Here is an 8600-nt window from a genome sequence, read left to right as displayed (position 1 = left end):
AGAGCCCAGCTCCTCACCCACAGTATGGCAACCATCCCCCCCTCCATTTTGGATCCCCCTCCCATCTCTGTGGGAGGCTGCCAGCTCCCATCTCCATGAATAGGAAGCAGGCATGCCAGTAGTCAAGTACTGCAGTTGACAACAGGCAAGGCAGGGCCAGCAGGCTGCTCCCCAGGCCCCAGCCTGATGCATGAGCACCAGGGGACGGCGGCTTCCCCTCGGTGCCATCACACCCAGCAGCAGTACAAGACTCAGACACACAGCTTTCCCTGCTGAGACTGCAAACCCACTCCCAATTCCTCGTATGTAACACTCTCTGCAGACTTGCAGCAAAGTCTTGGTAAGCTCCTTCTCTAAGATTCATTGAGATAAACCAGAGAAATGCCTTTTCCTCCCTGCCCCAGAGATTAGATCAAGTATTTAAGGAGTGCTTAGGCCACCACACTGCCCCCAGTACAGATATAGCTACTGCACTAAGGATACAAACCCTGGGCATCTGGATCAAATCCCATTTTATTCAAATGCCTCTAGAAACATCTACTTCATGGAAGCAAAGGGCAAAGCTTCGTTCCAATGAGTCCAAAAATAAGATTAACGAAGCCTCAGGTCACAAAATGACACCACATCCTTAAGGTGCACCACAATTTCTACGCAAAGCTTAGGAGACAAAAACAGGAGGAAGAAGAGACTGGAAATGTGCTAACTCAAATTATTTTTTGTTCTTGTTGTTGTTTTGGGGTTTTATTTCAAGCAATGGTGCAACTGGCTCTCATTTCATCTCTCTGAGGCCTAACCACAGGGTGTATGCTCCAATAAGTACAGCTGGTTAAGGTCTCCCCATGCCATGGGGACAGCTATATGGAGGAGAAGCAGCAGCCAGAAGGTCTGGGAAAGCACTGCTTCATACTATTTACCTCAAGCATGTTTTTAGCACAGAGCTTACAGCTGTCAGAGGGACAGCACAAGCATTCTGCACAAGCCTCGGAATGAAAACATTTCACATCAGGCCAAACAAGCCACACATACACAGAATCTGACAGGATAATGGCAGGAGCACATGTCCTAAAGTGATGAGAAACAAAATTTCTCATGAACACACAATGAGGAAAGGAACTGGTCCAGTTGGAGGGGAAGAATGGAGCAGCATTTCACACATCAGAGCAAGAAGGAGCGTGGATACAAGAAACTCAGAATGCAGCTACCACATTTTAAAACAGAGCACAGTCATTGAGGACTCGTGGGCCTCTCCTCACATTAAGAGCATTAGTCTGGCTTGCCAGCAAAATCCAAATAAATCAAATGTTTATTTACACACACTTTAACTGTTGTGCAGCCTGTATACATGTGCCCCTCTGGCCTTTGCCCATCACAGAGTTTCACTGGGAGGAAAAACAAAGCTGTCTCTGCCAGGTCATTCATTCAGCACTTGCTGCCAGCATGCATGCAGATTTCCTATTCAAAACAGCCCAGCACTGCTACGGTCTGAGCTCCTGAACCTTTGTTCTACCTGGTCCTCAGAAGGAACTGCTCAGGCACACATGTCCCTTCACAGATCAAACAAATCACTGCTGCCTTGGAAAAGCCCTTCTTCAGATTGAGCCTCACAGGACAGACCCTGTCCCAGTGTTGTAACAGTGCCTTGGGCAGCAGTAGGGATCATGAGGGGAAACAAATGGTCAAATCTCAAAGTTTAGAGTACAACGTGAATAAACTTCCCTCATTTCTTTACTTTCTGCTTCCCATAAACACCATCACTAACCTACAAATGTAGCTTCCAGGTACTTGGCTTCCACAATGGCATAGGAGCAAGGGAGAATAATGATAGGAGCACTGCTAATCATGACATGTATTTAGGATTAGCTCAGGCCTCACTGTAGATATATAATAGCACAGTGATTACAAAGGAAAAGACAGACAGCGACCCACCCCCAGATTTCCCTATGCAAGCCAGAAGTCTGCAAGAGCAGTCTCCAGAACACAAGCAGGAATCAGACCAAGTGACGAAAGGCCCCATATCACGGCTTACAGAGATTATAAATGACCCCTTATATTACACACAGATGCTAGCAAGAAAGGTTTAGAACTTTCATGGCATACATCCAGGATGGCAGAGAATACATTACTGCTTATTCAAAGAGAGTATTCCAACCCAGCAAACTAAATGATCCAAATAGCAGTTCATTTAGGGCTGGAGCTGTTGGATCTCATGCAAGCTCATCACCAACACTTTTAACACAAAGCCCTGCAGTGCCTCATGGAATTGGTCTTCCACTGCCCAGCTTGGAGAGGAGAGTCTCAGTTGCTCCACTCTCCCCAGCTGTTTCCAAATGGATGCCTTCCTCTCACAGCCTATTTAATCCTTGGAAGATGTTCACAGGCCCCTGAAGATCTGCAGATCACAGCCTGTGAGCTACTGGTTTAGAAAGTTCCAGTCCAGTGTTAGAGACCAGGATCCCTCATGTTGACCGTGGCTGCCAATGAGCCACTCCAGAGGGAACACAAACATTGATACCAGTAGATATCCCACCATCCTTAGTGTATAGGTTCAAGACATTACTGTAGGCACTGCAGCCTAAATAAAGGAACAAATGCAACAGGCTATGTTGAAAAATTGGCCAACAAAGCAACAGGCCAATTTCAGCTACTCTGAAAACTACTATTCTGAGTTTTACTAGACACACAAGAGAGTTGCCCACTCTCTGCAGACTCAGCACAGACTGGCTTCAGGTATCCAGACACTGAGGGGACGAGGAAGGCCAACATCCAGAGCAGGCTGAGAGGGTCCCATGGCAGCTGGATTTGTACACAAGGCTTGAGCTGCATCCTGCTTCTGTAGACAGACCCTATGGAGGAAGCTATGTTCTACACAGCCCTGCAGCTTTCAGAACCCTGATCTCTCTCAGCAGAAGCCTTATTTGGATGCACAGTTCTCACCTGGAAACTTACAGCAAGAGAGAAAACCGACTGTGGAATGTGCAGGAGCTTAAGGTAACAAATACTCATGCTAAATACTACAAGCTCCAGAAGGGCCATATACTCACACATCAAAGCTGTGCTCCTAATTAACGTGACTGAATTAGCTTAGAGCAATCATTTCAGAGACAGAAAAACACCAGACCACAAACTTCCCCACTTCAGGCCACCTGGATTTGCACAGCACAAACCACAGGCCACAACCCAAAGGATACATAAGGGATGCCCTCACCCACTGTAAACTCTCAGAACCATTTGCACTACAGTTAGCTGACAGCCCCAACCCCAAAACCACATCTGCTTCTTCCCCAGTCCAAGGCACTGGCTTTTCTCCAAGCTCAGACTCCTGTTGGTCCCTGGAGGTCCAAAGGGGGCTGTAAAAGAAAAGCCAACTGGTTGTTAGGAGGCTTCATCCCACTGGACAAGTGATCACAAACTGAACCGTGTCAGAAACCACGCGGCTGAACTGATCAGGATTCAGCAAGCAGCCTGTTTAATCAAGAGCATGCAACTTGAAAATCAAGGCAGCTACATTCTTGCCTAATCACTCCTTTCACAGAGACCACAGTTCAGCTCCGCACACACAACTGACTTGTTGCCATGCTCGAGTAAGGACAGACCTACAGCATGCAGCACCTACCACACACAAGACCTTTTTTTTTTTTCTTTGGCTGATGCTTTCACTGGAGCAAAGGACATGGCTGCAGCTTCCAACAGCCATGGCCTTACGGCTGGCACAACACAGCCCTACCAGCATGCTATGCTGCACTCTCAGCAACGTTAGACTGAACAAAGCCATGGGCGCTGCTGTAGAGCTAAGGAAAATGAATATGTCATGTACTCTCAAGTGCTTCCGATGAAAACACACCACAAAAAGCTTAAATCATCAAGCCTTAACCAGCCAAGACGAAAGCAAAGTATTCCAAAAGGGGAAAAAATAAATAAATAAATAAACAAAGCTTTCTATGCACAACTGCTTCATCAGCACCTGTTCAATGCAATTGGGCACAAACCAACTCTCCCCACTTTCAGTCAATACTGCAGAAGTCTCTCAACAAGGCTGGCATTTCTGATGCTTACAATCTGCCCTAAAGCTTTGTGCTGTGTAAACAACTGCACTGAATTATCTTTTTGTTTCCATAAGGATAACACACTGTGTGTTATACTTAGCAGAGATCAACGTTTAGGGCACAGAAAACAGTAGGAGTGTTTTGATAGCTCGACAGATTTCCCCAAGTTTTCTCATAACGTTTTTCACTGAAGCTATCGGTTTCCCTGCAATCACAGAGAGGAATTTCAATAAAATCAGAAGGTCGCTGACTTTTGCTGGGAAAAAGTTGCCAATCTGACTTGATGAAAGCAAACCATGCCCCTTTCTGTCTGTAAATAGTACAGCATCCTCTCACTTTGCCAGAACAGCAATCTACACACTGCGTGCTGCAGCCCACCATTAGCAGGGGTTAGCTATTTCTGGACTCCATCGAGTCCAGGAGCAGAAGTTGCCCTGTGCATGCCAAGAATGCCGATTCAAGGCCTGCCAGGCTCTCCCTGGGCATCTCTTCCTGAGCCATCCACTTCTGCCTCACCACATTGTTCCTCTCTTGGTCACAAAAGCACACCTCCCTCAAAGTGCTTTGGCTCCCATTGGGATCAAGTTTACCAGCTAGTTCAGTTGCCTCTGCTCAGATTATCCCTTGCTGCTGTGACCTGGCTAAGAAGGAGACAGACAATCTCATCACACACCACTGGAAAGCTCAGATAACAATCAAGCAGAGTTTAAGCATCTCCTGTTCTCAGCCATATCCGAGCTCTCCCCACGTAGGCAGGTTTGGGGAGCAGAGGCTGTCATTCAGACTGCTGACCAGAGAAAAGCCAGCTGCAGAATTCAGTGCTGGGCACCAGTCTCCGTGAAATGAGGATCTTCAGAGCTGAGGGACTGATTTGGGACTGCAGATCAGTGGATCACTGCTATGCAATTCACAAAAAACTATCCACCAGGGGTGGCAGAGGCTGCATGGAAGAATGTGACGGCAAGCTTCATTTCAAAGCAGAGCAGAGCAGCTCTTCCATTACAAAGTTTTAAGGGGTCTGCAATCAGAAGACATGACAAGCCACAGTAATCTTGTTGTCAATATGGATGTTTTACGCATGCCTTACTCCCACTGAGAACTTCAGGCATTAATAGAGGTTACTCTGACTCCGGCGAAAAAGGGAGAAAATCTTTATAACAGTCCATTTGTTTTGAGAAATGAGTAAAACTGGACGATTGCTGGCGTTTCTGAAGCCAGACAGCAGCAGCCATTTGAAGCAGCATAGAGCCAGAGGCACGAACAGGAATGAGAGAAGTTCCAGATCCCCCACTCTGCTGTGTCGGACAGACAAAGATTGGAAGGAGCTCCAATCTCTCTGCCCCCAAGTAAGAGTCTGAAAAAGAGGCTAGAAAAATAATTCTTGCTTAGCAAAATCAGACTGGACAATTTATCCCAATCAGGCCTTCCCCATGTACCAATGCTAACTGCACTCAGTTGCCAATAGCGATCTGAAGTTCTCCCACACCAAGGGACTTGTCAGACTGCTGAAGGGAGATCAGTCCCAGAGAAACCTTTACCTTAGGAGAAAAGTTTAGCCTGCACAACAGTTTTGATCTTCAGTCAGTTTTACAGCCAACTACACTGAACTGTGCTTTCCTTGCTTTGTTGTGTGCGTGGTTGACCTTCCAAACAGCATTACCTTGGGGGCTGAATTCACTTCAGTTGGTAGGAAACAGCTCAAAAAATTTTGCCTTAACCTTCTGCAACCATTGAAGTTACAGGAGTTAAGGGAAAACCTCTTCCTAATGGAATTATTAAAAGCCTAGGAAGTGAATAGCTGAACAGTACAGAGCTGCAGTGCAACTGTTTTGGTGACAGACCAGGATTCCCACTCCCCCAGGCAGCACTCAGCTTCCTCAGCCATGAGACGTCCTCTTCTCTTCCAATCCCCCACCTCATTCACAAAGGGCCTTCCAGCCACAACACGTAACAAAGCAGGGGCTTAGGAGATAGCTCTCCTCCATTACACAAACTGGATTCATCGATACAGCAGATGAACCTTCTACATCGGCACCAACACAAACACACATTATAGCAGATGCAGATGAGGACCTAAGGAAGGTTGAACAGGCAGTATGGGAAATAAAGCCCAGTCTCAAAGACTGATACTGCCATCAGTGCACACAGCTCTGTGCCTACACACTTGTCTATGCATACATAAGGGGTAGAAGGGCTCAAGGAGGATTTCTGCAGCATGGAGTCCCTTTGATTTATATCTACCATCCCTCCATTTAAGCTATTGGCTTTTACAGACATTCTTTCTGCACTGAACTCTTTCGCTGCTCCCTCCCCCAAGCTTATCACAGTCAATGAGAAGACAGTTTCCAATGCTCACCATGGGAGGGAAGAGGAAACGTACAGAAACATCCGTGGAATCTGTCTGTTAAATTAGACTGACTCAATGGAATTTGGCATTTGATATCCACGCAGCGTGGAAATCATGCACAGCTACATCCTAGGATGTCATCTGTGCAACATAAAAGCTCTTTGAAACAGAGCCTTTCAAAAGAAGAACCTGAGTCTAAACACTTTTGCACAGCTGGCTAACAGTTGCAGTCAGATCCCCTGCCTCCAGTACACCCTACACCCCCAGCACTGCTCTGTTCGTTCCTAGAAAGCTTAAACTTTGAGGAAGGAGTTGAAGGAAAAAAAAAAAATCCATAGGACCTTGACGAAAAGTACAAAGCTGGGATGTGTAACACCAACTATCTCTTGGAAATGCACTTAAGTTTCTAAAGAACACGTCTGCAATTTGACTTTCCACCTGCCTGTGAAAATCTATCTAGAACTGACAGTGACTCTGATTTTCGTTAGATTGTAAAGCTGGTTTTTAATCAAAAATCACCATCTCCAAGTTTGCACCAACATGTTCATTCAGAACTGATCTGACTTCGAAGTGGCAGGAGATTGATGAGAGTTATGAGTGGAAAAGCAGGATGTTGACACATGCCAGCTTGTTCTCAAGTTCTCTGGAGAAAGAAAACTGTTAGGAAAACTAGCGCAGGGAATCAGCAACCCTGTGACCATGTTTGATACTTCAGGGATGCTCCTGATGTGACCACAGCCTCCTCCAGCATCCATAAAGCCGCTACCCAGAGCTGTCAAAATCCCCTTGCTATATTAGATAATAACAAAGCAATATTTTGTTCAATTTACAGCCACCAAAATGGCCCAAATCAGTCTCTTGCATTTATGGGCTCATGTAGCTGGTTTTCAGCATTTCCTTCAAACTGGAAACAGCTATACAGAGCCTGTACCCTGATGCAGGAGGATAGTCTACCTGGATTGAGAAGGATGCACTCCCAAGTTTATTTTTTCCCCACTTATGTGCTGCTGCCTGCATGGAGCTACATCTCTGTCCCTCCAATTCAGCCTTCTGTTGCCAAACTCACAGCACTTACCAGCAGCAATGAAAGCCACATGCATGACAGGAACACAAGGACTCTGCCCAGACGAGGCAGTGTTTTTCATTAACATTATACTGGCACCAGAACCCACAAATTACAACCCGAACAAAAGGCAATGTCAAGAGGAGAGCACTGAGTGTATCAAAGGGGAAAACATTAGGGTGGTAAGAACAAATCTTGGCTTTGTATTAATTGCATGATGTTAATCTGTCCATCTAATGTACGTGTGCCAGGTTTTTCCCTACTCTGAACAGTGGAGATATGACTGTTATTGCAGGTACACCCTTCTGAGAGCTAAAAACAAAACACATATGGAAGGAGACAACCGTGTCAGGTAAACAGATCCCCAAACCTTTCCAACAGCGCTTCCTCCACCTGCTATCTCTTCCTCCCTTTTCCTGCTCTGCAATGCAATCATTTCATTCAATCCAAGTCTTGCATTTGTTCAGCAGCTTGCAGAGCACTTCATGAACTGTTGGGGAACTAGATTTAATGAACCAAGGGGACCTCTTTCAATTCAGCATTAGGTAAGTGTGCAGGCTCAGCTTTCTTTCCCATCACTTCTGTTTTAAGTGATTGCCATACAAAGAGCCATTGCATCCTCACTGTAACAGCTAAAGAAACAACACCAGCCATAGTCTTTCCTCAAATGCAAGCTACAAGAAAATCCTAAAACTTTCTAATGATCCTAGCACTGGAAAAAGGTGTTAGAAATAAACCAGTCTTAAAAAAAAAAAAAAAATACATCTTATACTGCTTCAAGATCTCCAGCCCTTATTCCCTTTCTGATTTGCCAGCTCAGCCATTGCTGCAAAGCAACTGAAGCTTGAATGCCCATCAGCCAGGATTTGCCTTAGGCCCAACACAGGGCTACTTCTGATGCTTCAGGAAAGATTTTGGGGGGCAGCTGTAACCTAAACCCTACAAACACACCTGTACTCCAAGAACAGAACACACTTCTCCAGTAGCTGCCCTACTGATACACCAGATTATTCTGAATAGCCAGCTGCAGTGGCAGGGTAATGAAGCAAGCTGTCTTCCATTTGCCCAGCTCAGACACCTCCAGGCTGAACCACCTGAGGCCACAACTGCATTGGAGCAAAGCCGTGCAAAACCTCTCTGGTTAAGC

Source organism: Meleagris gallopavo, chromosome 21 (assembly GCF_000146605.3).
Source record: "Meleagris gallopavo isolate NT-WF06-2002-E0010 breed Aviagen turkey brand Nicholas breeding stock chromosome 21, Turkey_5.1, whole genome shotgun sequence".
In the NCBI taxonomy this organism is placed as follows: Eukaryota; Metazoa; Chordata; class Aves; order Galliformes; family Phasianidae; genus Meleagris; species Meleagris gallopavo.
This window is presented reverse-complemented; position numbering follows the sequence as displayed.